Here is a 17,799-nt window from a genome sequence, read left to right on the forward strand (position 1 = left end):
TGTAAACCAATGTTTACATACAATCTGTTGTTCAAAAAATTATTAGGATGTTCAACATGCATATTGTTAAAAATGATCCTAATGAGAGCCTCGTGCATTGCACGGGCTTTCCAACTAGTTCAAGTTAATATAATTAGATTTTTCGAATTCGGGTTTATTTTTTGTAGGGCATATAAATCAAGCCCCAATGAGTCAATGAGCTAACGCACCTATTTTACCATACTTCATTCACTAATTCCATCAAGCTTCAATTCTTATTAGCGGGCCAATTTTTCGCATGTTCAACCCTATTCAGAATTGTTGTATGAGTTTTAATTAAGTCTGTAAATGCTTTGAGGCGGCCGAGCTCTGTAAATCGGTTTTCTTAAAACTCGGTTCGAGCTCAATCAAATCGATTCCAAGCCAAACTTAACCAAATTTGCGCCGTTCCAAGCTGAGCAAATCTCGATTTTTTTTTTTTTGGCAGCCGTAAAAATAGTGTTTATACAGATGACATTTAACTCATTTGATCAAATGCACTTTTAGTAATATCGTAAATTAAAACAACAAAGTAACAACATCCGCTAAAAGCATTGTGTTGATGACGAACAGATGGTTGAACGCATAAAACTACTACATCATCCACAACATTCATGAAGGGATGATTAGAGCTGGCCTTATGATCGTGCATATCGTAACTCATCTTAACAGATAAAGTTTCAGAGAAATACCTGCAACAAAACACAAACATGTGTCTCGGAGATTCATCACCTTGGCTTTGATAAACAACATCAGGAGACCAACAAGACCCATGAACCATCGAGACTGAGCAAAGTGCACTTACGCCTCTAGGATGTAGAAAGAAAAGGCAGAAAGCAGACCAAGGCCTACCTCCAAAGGAGAGAAAACTCCTACACTTTGGTAAACAATCACCGCGGACAGGAAACTTGTAACCTAGAAAAGCGAGTACGTAGATAGCTAGCGATCTAGAAAACAACCTGAACAGCCTCCTAACCAAAACCATCTGATAAGCCCAGATATAGATGGGCGCAACACCATCCTGATGTAATGTTATAATCGTCATTATTGGCCCCTTGAAATACCGACAAACAACCACCCCAATGGATAAGAGACGGGACACCCTTGGCCAATAGGATGTTATTATTAGGAAAAACAGGACAAGACGAGGAACCCCAATAATTACAGGACAGAACATCCATGACCAAAAACGGGTTATTATTGATAAATAGAGAAAAAGACAGCAGCATGAACAAAATGTTATAGACCACCGAAGCCGTCCAAATCAACACCTCATCCAAACCAACTTATAGCAACCCAAACACACCTCAACAGGACACTAGCACCAAGACTAACCCACTCTATTCAAGAATCATGGCATCACCACCAAACCACCAAGGCAGACCAGAGAAAAATCCGCCAACACAAAGGACGCGACCATCATCGGCGACCACCAACAACACCCAGACGAAAACCCAACAACAATAAGACAATCCTATATGCAACCATACTAAGAACAAAGACCACAACAGGAACCTTAAAACCACACAAAATGGAGCTGATATGTGGGGGAAGGGGCGAGGAGGAGGGGAACACCATATCACTCCAAACTGCAACACTAGACGATGACAACAAAGATGGATTATGACCATCCAAGGACACGATAGGTGGGGGGAGGGGACAAGGGGAAGGGGAACACCATATCGACTCAAAGAAAAAGCATAAACTACCAAGACACAAGATGGGTCAAACCCACCGTAAAGACCGACGGAAACCAAACAGACCTGGGGACAATGCCTTACCGGGGGTGGGGGAAGGGGTCGTGGCCGGGGATCACACCCCAGAGTCGCATGCAAGACCAAATGAATCGGAGAAGCAATAAACCGTCTGGGAGGGAGGTGGACCGCCGAGAAGACAACCCCAAACAACAATGGAGAACGAAAAAAAACTGGTGCGCAGCCATCGGGATCAAGAAAAGAGCGGAATCAGAAATGGAATAAATGACCAAAAGACTAGTTGAGATGATCGATCGCAGAAGATAGGCCAAAGAAAGGACCATCTCCGGAAATAGGGTAGCAGAAGGTGGGGGATAGAGGGTTGAAGGAGGCGGCAGCAGCGGCGGAACAAGGGGTTTAGTTTTTTGGGGTTTTTAGTGAGAATATTGCAAGTTGTGAGAATTACAAAATATGGGTGTAGCAAATCTCGAATTGAAAGCTTGTTAATGCTCATTTTTTAGTATAACCGTGATATTTTTAAGAGAAAATTGTTGATTACAACCTTTTAAAACCACTTTTTGAAAATTACAGCCTTATATAAATTTTTTTGTAAATTACATCCAGAATATCACTTCTAATGAGAAATTACAGCCAAAACATTTACTCTGGTTGAAAATTGATGCAAATTTGAATTTTTGTCACTTATGTTCATCTTTTATGACGAAAATGTCCTTACACTACTACAAATACAGGCAACCACAACGGCCCTTTAACAACGCTTATTCACGAAAATCATCAAAACACGTTGTAGAATTTATTCCGCGAATTTTACCAAACTTAATGACAACGGTTATGTGTTGTTAACCGTTGTTATTAGTTTTAACAACGGGTCATACTTAAACAACCGTTGTTAATGAAAAAACTAATAACAACGGTTAAATTTTAACCGTTGTTAATGGTTTGGCGCCAAATTAGTGAAAAGTAATCACAACGGTTATATTAGAACCCGTTTTTAATACGTTTTAACAACGGTTGTAGACTCAATAACCGTTTTTATTAATATTATGAAAATCTTAAGAACAACATATTGCTTTATTCTGCTATACGCTACAAACACAAACACAAGCTAATACTGCTACTATATCATCCTCCATTCCTCCCTGATCGTCTCTCTGTCTTCATCTCCGTCACTGTTGTCACGTCTTCTCTCCCTCATCGCGCGTGTTTATCAATCAGGTATATATATGTTTCTTAGCAACGCTTATTATAACTAGATATAGGATTTTTTGGGTTATTATCTAATTTGTTGATAATTTAGCTTAATTGCTTTCCTGAATTTCGTTTATTTGTTTGCCTATTATTGTATTTTCTGAATTAAATGCCTATTATTACGAATGTAGAATAATGACTCGAACTTGGATGATTGATGCAAATATGAGTGACCGCACCTACAAGGATGGTTTAGCTGAATTTTATGAATTCGTTTCGAACAATTTGAAAGGTTCTTCTAGTATTGCATGTCCTTGTGAAAGATGTGGTAATATTAGCTATATGGCTTTTATGGACGTTAAAATACACCTAGAAAAGTGGAGATTTAGTCGATCCTATACACTTTGGATTTTTCATGGGGAATCATTAGAGGAAGAGAATAACTCTGAAGAAGATGATGTTGAGGTACACGAAAGGCTAAGCGATGATCCCGAGTTTGCCGAGTTTTTGAGTTGGAAGAGTTGGAAGTAGAGAAGTTGAATGTTGGGTCTATAGATAATGAAGAGAATGATGATGAGTCCATTGCTTTTGAAGATGTAGGTGATGACACTAGTAATTGGGATGACCTTAACAACATGTATGAGAAGTTGTGTGAGTCCGAAGCACCTCTGTATCCTGGTTGTAAGTTCACAAAAATGTCGGCTGTGGTGAAGTTGTATAATATCAAGGGGGCAAATGGGGTGAGTGACACGTGTTTCACTAGTTTTTTAGCCTTGATAAAGGAGTTGCTTCCTGATGGTAATGTTCTACCTGTTAAGACATATGAGGCGAAAAAACTAATAAGAGGAGTGGGTATGAAATATGAGAAAATACATGCATGTCCAAATGATTGCATATTGTATCGGAAATTATATCAAAACTTAACCAATTGCCCTAAATGTTTGGAGTGGCGTTATAAGGATAAGGAAGGGATCCGGCTAAGGTGTTGTGGTATTTTCCATTGATACCGAGAGTCATAAGGATTTATGCGAATCCCGATGATGCAAAAATGTTAACTTGGCATGAAACAGGAAGAATAAATGATGGAAAGCTAAGACACCCGGCAGATGGTAAGCAATGGAAATCGTTCGACGCTAAGTATCCCGAGTTCGGCAATGAACCTAGAAACTTACGTCTAGCGCCGTCCATCGATGGAATGAACCCACACGGAAACATGAGTAGCCAACATAGTACTTGGCCGTAGTGTTGGCTATTTATAACTTACCTCCATATGTGTGCATGAAAAGAAAGTATTTGATGTTGTCGTTGTTAATTTATGGCCCTAAACAACCTGGAAATGATATAGATGTATATTTGGAACCTCTTCTAGATGATTTGCGATTGTTGTGGGATAGTGGGATAGAAGTATTTGATGCATATAAGAACGAAACTTTCAATTTGAGAGCGATGTTATTGTGTACAATAACTGACTATCCGGCTTATGGCGACCTTTCTGGCACACAGTTCATGGGAAAGAGGCTTGTCCATTGTGTGGGGAGGATATCGAGTCCGAATACTTGAAGTCTTCTCGTAAGTATGTGTATATGGGAAATAGGAGGTTCTTGTCTCATGACCATTGTTATCGCAAGATGCAGAAAGCATTCAATGGAAGACAAGAACTTCGTCAACCTCCTAGAATTTTGAGTGGGCATGAAGTTTATCAGAAAGTAAAGCATATTGAGATAGATTATGGGAAGAAGAGCGGCTCTAAATTGTCTACTCGTGGGTATAAGAAAAGATCCATATTTTTTGATAAACTTCCATATTGGCCGACCTGGAGGTCGGCATTGCCTCGATTTCATGCACATTGAGAAAAATGTCTGTGATAATATTATCAATACCCTTCGAATGTTCCTGGTAAAACAAAGGATAACGCCGCAGCTAGGGAAGATATGAAAATGATGGGTATTAGGCTAGAGTTGGCACCACAGAAGAGAGGTAATCGTACATTTTTACCGCCAAAGCAGACTTTTACCCTTTCACGGAATGAGAGAAAAGAGTTCGTGCATGCTTGAATGGAATTAAAGTGCCACATGGTTATTCGTCGAACATCAAAAGCCTAGTGTCGATGCAAGACCTAAAACTCACCGGGTTAAAGTCACATGATTGTCACACTTTGATGCAACAATTACTACCTGTGGCTATTCGTTCCATTTTACCTGAAAAGGTAAGATATGCTATAACTAGATTCTGTCTCTTCTTCCAGTCCATATGCGAGAAAGTCATCGATCCCGATGACGCGGATTCATTGCAGGACCTCGTTGTAACCTCTCTTTGTCAGTTGGAAATGTATTTTCCACCCTCTTTCTTCACTATCATGATTCATCTGACCATTCACTTGGTTAGGGAGATTTTGTACCTTGGGCCCGTGTACTTGAGATACCAGTATCCTTTCGAAAGATTGATGAAAGTCTACAAGGACTATACATCTAATCGGTATCGTCCGGAAGGTTGTATTGCTGAACGCGATATTTTAGACGAAGCTCTTTCATATTGTTACGCTCATCTCTCCCCTGAGGAGTTGATTGGCGTTCCTAAGAATCGTCATAGTGACTGGATGACTGGAAAAGGTATTAGGGGCCGGGTTGAAAAAATTGTGACACGTGAAATGTTGCATTTAGCACACATGTATGTGCTAAACAACGAAGATGAGGTGCAACCTTATATTCAACAACACAAAGATGAGCTCAAATACGATCACCAAAACAAGACCGAGAAGTGGATTGCGAACGAGCATACGAAGACGTTTCCGGAGTGGTTTAGGAATATTGTCTTACGAGTGTCTTGATCAAACCGGTGATGACATCTCTCCTAGGTTACTACGTCTTGGTTTAGGTCCAAATGTCAGGGTCACCTTTTACAACAGTTTTGCCATTAATGGATATACTTTTTACACCCGCGAGCAAGATGAGGTGAGCACAATGCAAAATAGTGGTGTAAGTTCTGAATTTGAGGCAATGCACTTTGCTACTTCAAAAGATAAAAAGCCTATTTGGGGAAAATGCCTTTATTATGGTGTTATTCAAGAAATATTGGTACTAGATTACATTGATTTCACAATGCCTTTGTTTCGATGTAACTGGGTTGATAACAACATCCATTGTGTCCGAAAGGATAAGATGGGATTTACGTTGGTCAATCTGGGTAAGGTTGGCAATAATAAGGATGATCCTTTCATAATGGCATCCCAAGCTAAACAAGTGTTCTATGTCACCGATCCTATGGATAAGAAGTGGTCTCGTTGTCTGTCTATAAGGAAAAGAAGGAGTAGTCCATCCGATAATGATGATGATGATCGGGATGTCGTTTTTGAGGGAATGGATCAGTCTACCACCGTATCTTATTTCGACGATGTTGACACTGATCATGAGGACACCGAAAGCATCTATATGCGTGATGACCATGGTGAAGGTATTTGGGTTAACGAAGAAACTATGACATCCAAGAAACGCCCCGATCCCGAGATAGTTCATCGGGACACAAAGTATGCATGCATCTTTGGTGTAAGTTGTCTTATTTTCTTGATCTTATTATTAGATGTGGATGCTGGTGTTGAAATTCTTTGAATAATGTTGCAAAGTATGTATTGTTACAGGTTTGACCGTAATGGAATTCTGATAATTTTTAAAAAAAGAGGTTCAACAATAACAACGGTTATATTTAAATTACCCGTTGTTAATACTTTCAACAACGGGTGTTGTACCTCTACCCGTTGTCAATTATTTTTTTTGACATATTTCATTTTGGCGCAAATTTGGTGAAAATATATTACGACGGGTATATTTTACCCGTTGTAATAAACTTTTGACAACGGTTGACTTTTATTGACCCGTTGTTATTAACATACAACAACGGTTTTGTTTTGAGCACCCGTTGTTAATAGTTTGTCTTAATAAAAAACTAATATAGAAACCCATCCAGCATGCCATACACAAACACACACAACATTATTACTCCAACCGTTGGTATCCTGTGTTAATTCTTCTCTCTTCCTCGCTTTTTACATTCGTCACACGGCCGTCGCCCGATTTAGAAGCCCGATTCCGTTGCCTTCCCTTATCATCCCGCTCGTTCTCTTTATCATCATCATCAACAGGTATGTTCACTTTAATTTTGTGTTTCGTCATTAGGGTTTTAAGACGATCATCTTGTTTCTTTTTTCATGCATCTGTTTGTTTTTCGTTTTCTTTGTTATCTTTATCATCCCGCATCATCTACTTTACTCCTCTTATCAGGGTTTAGGATTTTAGAAGCTCAATCTGTTGTTTTAAATTTTCATTCCTATTAGGGTTTAGGGTTTTAGATAATACTCTGCATGTACGTTGTTAAGTTGTTCATTTCCGGCTATATCATTCATATTTGGGTTTTAGGATTATCATGGGTGAAAAACGTAAAAGAAGTCAAAAGAATAATGAGCCTGGTGATAATAAGCCTGGTGAGAGGGGTGCTACGAAGTGCAAGAGAGTCCTTGCAGCTATAGCCGCTAAACAGCCGTTCGAAATAACATGGAGTGAGAAGGGTTTCCCTACTGGTCCAAATGCGGGTCTTTTCTCCAGTTGGATTGGTGCTTGCACAAGACAGTTTGTGCCTATCCATTTAGATGATGTTAGAACTTTGAATCCAAAATTGGCGGAGTTATACTTGGCTCGTATAAAGGAAGGCTTTATTATACCCGATATAAGCCATGATGAGTATTTAATGCATAAGGCAGCGGATGTCCACAGACAGTGGAAGTGTGGCGTTGCTAGGGATTGGTTGTATGTGGACAAGGCAACGGGGGAGATGCGTAAGAGCCCACCGGAAAACAAGTGTCCCACCATCAAGCAGGAAGAATGGGATCTTTTCAAAAAATGAGAACTACTGAGAAGTTTCAGGTTAAATATCCTCGCCTTTTAACGATTTACCTATCATTTTTTTAATTAATGAGTCCTTTATATAATCTTTTTATTATCTCATCTACTTGCGCTTTTATATAATTATTTGAAGGCCGTTAGCAAAAGAAATCGTGCTAACATTTCATGCAAGAAGGGGAAATTCTATGGTTCTCGAGGCGGTTCTGAGAAAGATAGAAGAGGACCTCGTAAGTAGCATGCATTATTGCCCTGTGAGACTTTATTTTTTTAATCACACTTGGACTTGCATTGATACACATTTACGTGTATAAATGTTACCATGTTAATGTGTAGGTGGCAAAGGGAGTGAAAGAGGTGGATCGGCATGTAACTTATAAACATGGGCACACGCCTAAAGGATCCCGGGCGTCGCATGACAAATACGATGAGGAAGTTTTGGCCAACATAGTAAGCATTATTTTATTAAGACGAGTTCATTACTAACTTTATTATTTTAGTCACAAATATAATTTGAAGTTTATTTAATATATTATAGGATAACGTATTGAAAGAGGTAGAAGAAGGGAAATTCACTCCCAGTGGTCGTAATGACGTTCTTGCTAGAGCGATCGGCCGACCCGAACATCCAGGTCGTTTGAGGGGCGTCCGTTACAGGTTGGAGTAACGAAATATTATGGGACAACTGCCCCGATAAAGAAGAAAAGGAAGACTAAGTCCGAGAACGCTGACATGGTAACATTTATTCTATTATTTTCATTTAAGTTCAATTCACATGTTATTGTTGGGATAAAAATTGCTGACACATTACATTCTTGGCAAGCGACTTGATTAATGGCATCCGTACTACTAAAGCTGAATCTTTGGAGGTAAGCTTTCGAAGAAGAAGTGAAGATGATGGAGGATGTCATTTCTAAAGGAGGTAATAATAAGGTACAACAGATTGGTGAAGAGGCCGCTACTACCTTGGCAATACATGAGAAGGAAGTATCGGTCAACGAGATTCAGAAAGATCAGGTACCTAATAATGCTTCTGAAGTTGTAACAACTAAAGCCGATCAGGTACCTAATATACTTCCTTATTTTTTTTTTTTTTTTTTTTGGGTAAGATCGGGGTGTGTGTTCACCGCCAACTTCCGACATGGTGCCATTGAATTGGTTAATTTTATTAGGTAAATAATGGGTCTGAAAAGGAGATGCAACTTGATGAGAAGACGGTGATGGAAAACAAAGATACATCCCCTTCAAGTCGGTTCCTGTTTTGATAAGGTATGCATGAAGTGTTTAATTAGTTAAATTTATATGAATGCTGAAGTTTGTGCAAAAATCGGCCTGAGACAGAAAGCGTTTTTGCAAAATCTTTTGAATGCTGAAGCGTTTTTGCAAAGATATAATAATGTATGTATGTGTATATTCTTCAGGCCGTAAACAAGAGGCCGTTATTCTTCGACCCTAATAGAATCGAAAAGCCACCCGTGCGTGTTGGCCGGGTCTCGTAGAAAACAAAACAAAAGAAATGAAAGCGTAGTTCATGGCGAAAAACTTTTGCCGAATCATAGAATAGTAGAGATAACTACAGTCAATCCAGGCCATGAAAAATTTCCCCGCCTGTCCCGGTTCGTGACGACATTACCATTCGGGAGATGCGCTTGGAAGTTTCATCCAATGGCTCGATACTCACATCTACTTGGCGAAGATATCTCCGCCGCCTCACGCCCGAGCGCGGAAAGCGATTGGGGTTAGAAGAAATACCTTTATATATATATATATGTGTTACATTTTTAATTGTTGAATGTTTTTATATGTTAAATTTATATGTTATTTTTTTTTGTAGGGAACAAAAAAGGCGGCTTTGGCGGATAAGCCTAAGTCCACAGACATGCCAACGAACTCGACTTCACAACAACTTGATGAGGTATGTATTTAATTAACTTCTCCATTTTTTTAAAATTAACCTCGCCCCTTTATTTATATTTTGTCTGTATTTATAAAAAGCATGGTAATTTTGTGTAGGGGACAAAAATACCGATAAGCCTAAGTCCCCAGTCTTACTCGCTACTACTACCTCATCATTGAAAGAGCAGGTTGACGAGGTATTTAATTAAGTACGCTTTTATTTTTATTACTCCAACTAGGATATGTTACCTTTGGATTTTTTATTATTTTAATTATCTATACTACATGTGTAGGATGGTGGTAGTAGCACCACATCAAAGACTCATTCTTTCCGTAGTGAAAGTTAGGAGTATAAACTCCACAAAATATAAAGGGAAGGATTACATGCAAAAAGTAAGAACGGGGACGATGATGAGACTGTATGAGGAGGTTGGCCATCGCATAGCCTCCGAGCAACTGATAATTATTCCGCTCGAGGAGGATATTCTAGGGCTGAGCGCCAAGCGCTTATATCATGGGATCCGCTAGCCGTATAATTTGGACTAGACCAGATTGATATAGCACACATATTTGTTTGGATGAAGTAAGTTTCTTAATAAATAATTTCATAGTCTAATATTCGACTACTAGGTAGATAGTGTTTTAAATACCGGAATTAATACCGTAATAATGTAGGATATTGCAATTGAGAGTGATCCCTGAGAAGAATATTCCATCTGATCAATACGGATTCCTGTGCCCCTATGTTTTATCTTTATTTATTCCGGATTTCTCGTTCGAACAACGGGTAGATTATATTGCTCAAAGCAATTGACGACAACCAAGAAGCTGATTTTTGGCGCTTATAATGAAAAAGGGTAATAAACAAATTAATATTACGTTTCCCCCTACAATTGCATTTTCATAACTAATATATGTACTTGTTAATAATGATGATGTCTCTTGATGTAGGACTCATTGGGTGCTAGCGGCCATCATGCCGACAAAGAAAAAGTTTTCGGTTGGACTCTTTACATCATCAACCAAGCGAGACTTTTAAGCACTTGATTAAAATGTAAGTTTATAATACTGATTTATTTATAATAACATTTTCAATTTTTATTTATAGAAAAAAGCTCGTTCATATTTTTGCCCCTAAAAAAATTAGTTTATGCCTCCTTTTTTATTTTTTAAAAAAAGGGCCTTTAAGAAGAAAAGAGCAAACGAGGAGGATCAACCCACGAACGATTACGATGTTGGCCCCGATTTTATTACGATAACAGGGGTACGTGCTCAAATACAATAACATTAAGTGCAAAATCTGTGTTTAATATTAATACAATACCTAAAGTTCAAGATTCTGATGTGAGCCTTCTCTCGTCTGTTTTTTTATGTAATAATAGGCCCCGCAAACCGGATAGCATACAATGTGGATACTACGCTTGTCGGTTCATGTTGGAGATTATTAGGCGAAGATATCTCGTTATTCCAGAAAGGGTTAGTAATAATTTAAACATGTGTTTATTACTTTTTTTAAATTAGAGCTAATGTTGTCTTGCAATTCCGCTATATATACCATGATGTTGCTAATGTTGTCTTGCTTGCTTCTATATATACCATAATGTATTCTCTTTGTTTTTTCCGCAGTATGTAATCAACCAGTCACAACAGATTGAGCAATACTCAAGTATAGATATAGACGAGGTAAGAGACATGTGGGGCAACTACGTCTTAGAATATATATAGATAGAAATGCATGATACTATAGTAGTAATTTTTTTGTTGAAGTTAGGGAATGATTAATTAGTTCATGTAAATTCAACTCCTTGTAATTATATATATATATATATATATATGATGCTGCTGTTGTGGTTGAATTGAATCTATTGAGTTCTGATGAACCCAACTATGATTTATCTTTGGTCTTTGGTATATGGTGTCTTTGATATATGCGAGGTTTTGAATGGCATGAAACAAATTTAATTTTTCAGAACATTAGGTGTACGTAATAAAAACGGTTACTAAAAAAAAACCGTTGTGAATACCTTTAACAACGGTTAATAAAACTAACACCGTTGTGAATGACATTTACAAATACCCGCGCATAATATTCAACAACAGGTTTTAATCAAAGAACCGTTGTTAAAAGTATTCACAATTTTGGAGGTAAAATTACAACAACGGGTATTAAACAAAGAACCGTTGTTACTAACAATTTCAACAACGGGTATGTAACATAAACCCGTTGTCAAAAGACTTCATAATTTTGGAGGGAAAGTTACAACAACGGTTATACATACGACAACCGTTGTTATATAATTCCCTCCAAAATTTTGAAACACTTTCCACAATGGAGAGCATCCAATAACAACGGCTTTTAACCGTTGTTAATAATTTAGACAACGGTTCCACTAAATAAGCAAACCGTTGTAAATACCTTCTACAACGGCCGCTTTAACAACGTCCGCTTTTTTATTTTACAACGGTTTTTACCCGTTGTTATAGGCTGTATCTGTAGTAGTGTTACCTTCATCTTTTATATTTGTTCATCCCTTATGTTCATCATATTTCATAACTCCATCATCTCTCCTAATTAATTCTCCATTTCTTCAACATTCTCACCTAATGCAATTCATCCCTTTGCTTCAAATTTTACAATCAATTTAATTGAATTCTATTATTTTCATTTTCTCTTAAAAATAATTAGTGATCTTTATCATCTCTCATTTATACTTTGTTGATCAATTTTTCCCAAATTGACAATAATTAGGGTTCTTCAATTTTGATGATATTTTGACAAAACAACCCTATACAGAGTATCAAATTAGGAGCGTTTAAAAACAACACGGTCTTTTCCAGGCAAGTACAATCCGCCAGCAGTGGATTGCTCCCCTTCCATTGTCACCATCGTGGTGTCTATATCGGCTTTTTGTAATACGATTACATAATAATAAAATACAATGAAATTTCTTAAAAAAACACTTAACAAGTAGGAGGAAGATGTCACTAAACTATTTATAAATAATCAAATAATTAAAAAGCTTACTAACCTCCATGGATAATGTAGTGTTGTAGCGTGGAAAAATTGGAAGTTTAGGGCAAAAGTGGTGTTGAGATCTTGAGCAGCCAAATTGAATTTGTCCCAAATTTTAAACTGTAATTGATATCTGGAAATCCGCGAATCAGTGAGTATAGCTTGTAAGTGCAAAACACAGTTTGAAGGAGGGAGAAAGGAGAAGACGAATACAATGGAAGGGTGGAAAGAGAGAGGGGTAAGAAATCTAGGCAAGCTATAAAATAAGACAAGGGTATATTGGTCATATTTTGACAAAATTCACCGGAATCTTTAAGTTGGTGCAATTTTAGAAGAAAAGTGATATTTTGGATGTAATTTACAAAAAAAATTATATAAGACTGTAATTTTTAAAAAGTAATTTTTAAAATGCTGTAATCAACAATTTTCTCTATTTTTAATTAAATATTTTTTTAAAAATTATACTGAGCATTTTATTTTGTATTCGTAATTATATTTAACTTTAATATTTATCATTATGTTTGTTTTTAAATCTAATTATTTTTAATTAAATTTTAAAAGTTTTAAAATAAAAACAATGTTATAACAAATCGAATTCAATTTGAGCTTAAGTTGAGCCAACTTTTTAGTTATACATTCACACTACCCATCTGGCCATTTTAGCGGGAAAAAGGAACATACATTGGATATATAAACTCAGACCTTATTTGTCTTTGAATTTATGTGTATTTTTTCTGACCTTATTAAAGTTTATAAGTTAGATTTTAATTTATTTTTCCCGTCAAAACTCAAATTTAAGTGAGCTTATATGTAATGTTTTGAGTTATATTGTAATTTTTTCAACTCAATGTTTAAACGAATGAACTCAGAAACTTTATAGTAAAACTCATAATTTTGGAAACAAAACTCAAAATTTTTATTGTAATGCTAAAAAACTTACATCAAATGTATAGTCTACTTACTGCTTTTTAGCAATTCGGTTAATTTATATTAGTAATTAATATTGTTCTTAAATCATCGTATATGTGTATGCACCATGCTTTAATTACGCTTATGTCATCTTTAGGATAGAAACCCCGAAATCATAATTGCCATGACATAAAAGGTCGTAACGCCAAAGTAGTGATCCCCAAAACATTAATTATACAAATACAAATACTTAAATACAGGCGATGACAGATTTTAGAGCAAATGTTAAAGGGGTCGAGTTTTAAACTATTGACCTAGTGAGTGAATATTTAAGATTAATCATCGAGTTAAGGAAACCCGCATGATAATTTTACAGAGAAATATATTTAAAAAAATAGTTGATACTAACACTCTCCGGACATAATTAAGAGGAGTCCAACACAATGACACAAAACACTACACAGATTAAATTGCACCAATTCGATCATATTCGAAATTTACATAATGTATCGACAATGCTACAAATTTACACGAATCATACAACAATTATATGAAAACATATTTGATTTTGCCCTTTTGACGAATTCCTCTTAAGTTCAACATACAATTAAAATACTTGTATCACTATCACATATGTATACTCCACCAAACAACATTTCTAAGGACCTATTCATCCCTAGTTAAGCCTATGTACAAGAAATCATACCCTTTGCTATGGAACAACCATGTCCGAGTTTCGAGTATCAACCACATTGACCCGAACTTCCTGCCCTCTAACCATCTCAGGGACGGGTTCACCATTCGCCAATAAGTCAGCCCGGCAAAAGGGGCACGTACCATGAGACCGTAGCCAAATATCGACACAATCAGCATGAAACACGTGACCACACTTAGGCAACAATCGTAACGTTTCATTCTCTTGATACATCCCTAAGCAAACCACACACTCCCCGGTCATCTTCATTTTCGTGCCCATATCCATACCTGTATCCATAAAAGAAAACTTCGGGAAGGTCTCAATTATCGACTCTTCAAGCCCACGTGACAGTTGTTGATTGGTCGTGAACAGGACAATTGCCGGCCTCATGACCGTGTTATGATCACCGGTTAAACGGGGAATTCGAAATTGGTGGCAACGGCAGATAATTGAATACATCCAGAGAATAAACAGGAGAATTAGGAAGATGTAAAAGACTAGGTACATGACCAAAGCCACGGTATTTGATCCACCCATTTTAATTGTATGATTTATTTTTTGGCCGTCTCCTTTTTTGTAATGACAGTTTTGTATTGATATGTCACATTTTTCTTGTTTATTGCATATAAATACGAGTATAGTGTTACTATATGGTCAATGAGTGTGATAGACTCGAAATGGATTGTCTCCTTAGACCATATGGTTTGGTTTCGATTCGATTTTGATAGGAGATAAAGCGGGGTAAAATTACGTTAGTTAATATTAAGACGGTAATAATATTCTCTCTCTATATATATATATATCCCGAGTTGATTCATTCGATTTACAGATTAATCCAATACTCACGGATATTGTTTAATTAATATTTTGACATAAATTAGACGTTGACGGGGTCTGTCGCTTTGTTCTTTCTGGCTTAATTTGATCTTAATTTAGTTCAGTTTTATTCAGTTTAGTTTAGTTTAATTAAGCTCCTTTCAATCGAAAAGAACAGGGTTAAGTAGTTTATTGTTGGCATTTCGCTTTTAATCAAGGTGTAACAAGATTGAGTATTGCCAACATATGGAATGAAAAAACACAACTGGTTCAAGGGGAAAACTACGGGTTTGACAATTACAGGACGTAATATGTTACATGCGTGGATAGGTATAGATGAAATCAATGGTATTTTTGTATGTTCAAGTCAAACAGGCCGGATAATTTATTTTTGTGCTTAACAAGTCAATGGAGCAATACAATTCAAAGACGTAGGGAATTTGTATAATTGTATCGACGGCTTATTGTCTGGAGTACTTTTGTCCTAATACTAAGCTAATACATCTTCGTTACAAGACCGTAATTAAGCATATGAACGATATATGTATAGTGTTTAAAAGCCAACATTTACATAGTATAAAAGCCAAATTTTTTCTTGACTTGTGAGTTTTTACATGTGGGCCCTGCCATGTCTCCTATGCTATTTAATTACCTTGTCTCCTCAAATCAATTCCTCTTATTTTTATCTCTTATTTCTATTTTAAGTGCTTATGTTAAAACATAAGTTAAAATGTCACAATTTATATAAATGTTGTAATTTACAATTTTACATACATTCAACTGGTCTAACATGTCAAATACCTTTAATATAATTCTAACAAAATACGGTTGTATATTATCTGATATTCAAATCTCCAAATATGGAGTATTTATACTGTCACGGTATTGAACGCTTAATCACACTCAATTATATGTTCATGTATCTAATAATAGCGCCTGCTATTACGACCCGTGCATTTTTTGCACGGGAATAAAACTAGTTATTAGTATAAGTTACTACAAAGTACCAACTTATGGAGTAGGAGTATTATTTACGCAATCTTAATTTGACTTTGGTTTGTTGATGATTTATCAATTTTGCCTACGGTTGTGTCATGATGTGCTTTAGGTATCTCAATCTTAATTGCATCTGCATACCAAAGTGTTTTGTTATCGATGTAATTATGAGTGTATTGTATTTTCGAATTTTGCAAATTTTATATACGACAGTTTTATATATGAGGTACACTCGGCTAACAAACTTAGTTTAACATACACATAACTAATTAAATACGTACATATTAGAATTATCGATTAAACTCAATATATAATAAATAAGTACAAATGGCCATTAAACATGTTAGTAGAAAAGTGGCCTTCCAACAATTATATGACAGTACCAAAGTTGGCTGGTGTGAGTGGTAAGGCTCTCATCTCTTAAACAAGTGGTCAAGAGTTCGATTCCTGACTCTTGCGAATGAAAAAGTCAAACTTGGGAGGGGTCAACCCATTAAATTGCCTTCAGTACCCCGAAGGAGATTGCCCCAGCTGTCGGTAGGGGATACTCCTGGTCAACACCAAAAACAATTATATGACAGAAATTTGTGGAAGAAACCACCGGATTATGCTCTCCAATATTCAGATATATACGGAGTACTATATTGTACCAAAAAAAAAAAAAATATTCACATATATACCATACCAACATTTTGGCCAAAATATCATAAAAATAAATTCAATTCAACAAATAACTTTGACATAACAATAGTACAAAATATGAAGAAAATTCAAATGATAATATAATCGAGATACGGGCGATAATTTTATGATGGTACCCTGTATAATATAAGGTGTTATCTAGCCTTAAGAGTGGACGGACATCTATCACCCATTTTTCCCCGTTTAAGTACCTTGAATCACAAGGATCGCGATCCAATCCCACGAATTTTGTCCGACCCTAGAGCGTTCATGATATGGATCAGACTCCGATTTTTTATGCAATCAAGATCAATTGTTGGAAATGGATCGGACCCCTCATCAAGGTTTTAACAACATTATGATGCTGAGTAGCAAGTATTTGTACATCACAGCATAAAGTGTATCCAATAAGCCTCTTATTACAATGCCTGAAAACCAACTCTCAATTCTATTGTAACATACTATTAGAGTATTTGCTAAAGAAGTTTTGTATATATGCTCCTTGAATATGAAAAACCACAAGGTAAGACGGAGGGCGACGATTATAAAGCACACCCCAACCCGTTACCCGAACAACCGTAACTTGACACAAAACATAAATATTAATTTGATCACCATAGGTACCGAGATCTTGAATAAACCTCCCCCGTTGGAGAAACTAACTTGGCTTGACTTATAATCTTCTCCATTATATCTTCGGGTAATTTCGTCATAACTTTCTCCTCTAATAACCCGATTTCTATTATCATGTCCATCGCCTTCACCGTCCCCTCACTAACCACAATTGTTTTTGACTTAATCTCGTCCCCGGCCTCAATTTCAGGAGTCGTTCCATTTTTAACCTTAGCCTCGGCCTCAGCCTCAGCCTCAATAATTCGACTATCTTTATCCTTACCCTGACCCTCGGCCTCAATATTCACTGGGGCCGTATCAATATCTATAGAAACGGACTCATTCTTATCCCCCTCGGACTTTAAATTA

Source organism: Silene latifolia, chromosome 3, assembly GCF_048544455.1.
Source record: "Silene latifolia isolate original U9 population chromosome 3, ASM4854445v1, whole genome shotgun sequence".
NCBI lineage: Eukaryota > Viridiplantae > Streptophyta > Magnoliopsida > Caryophyllales > Caryophyllaceae > Silene > Silene latifolia.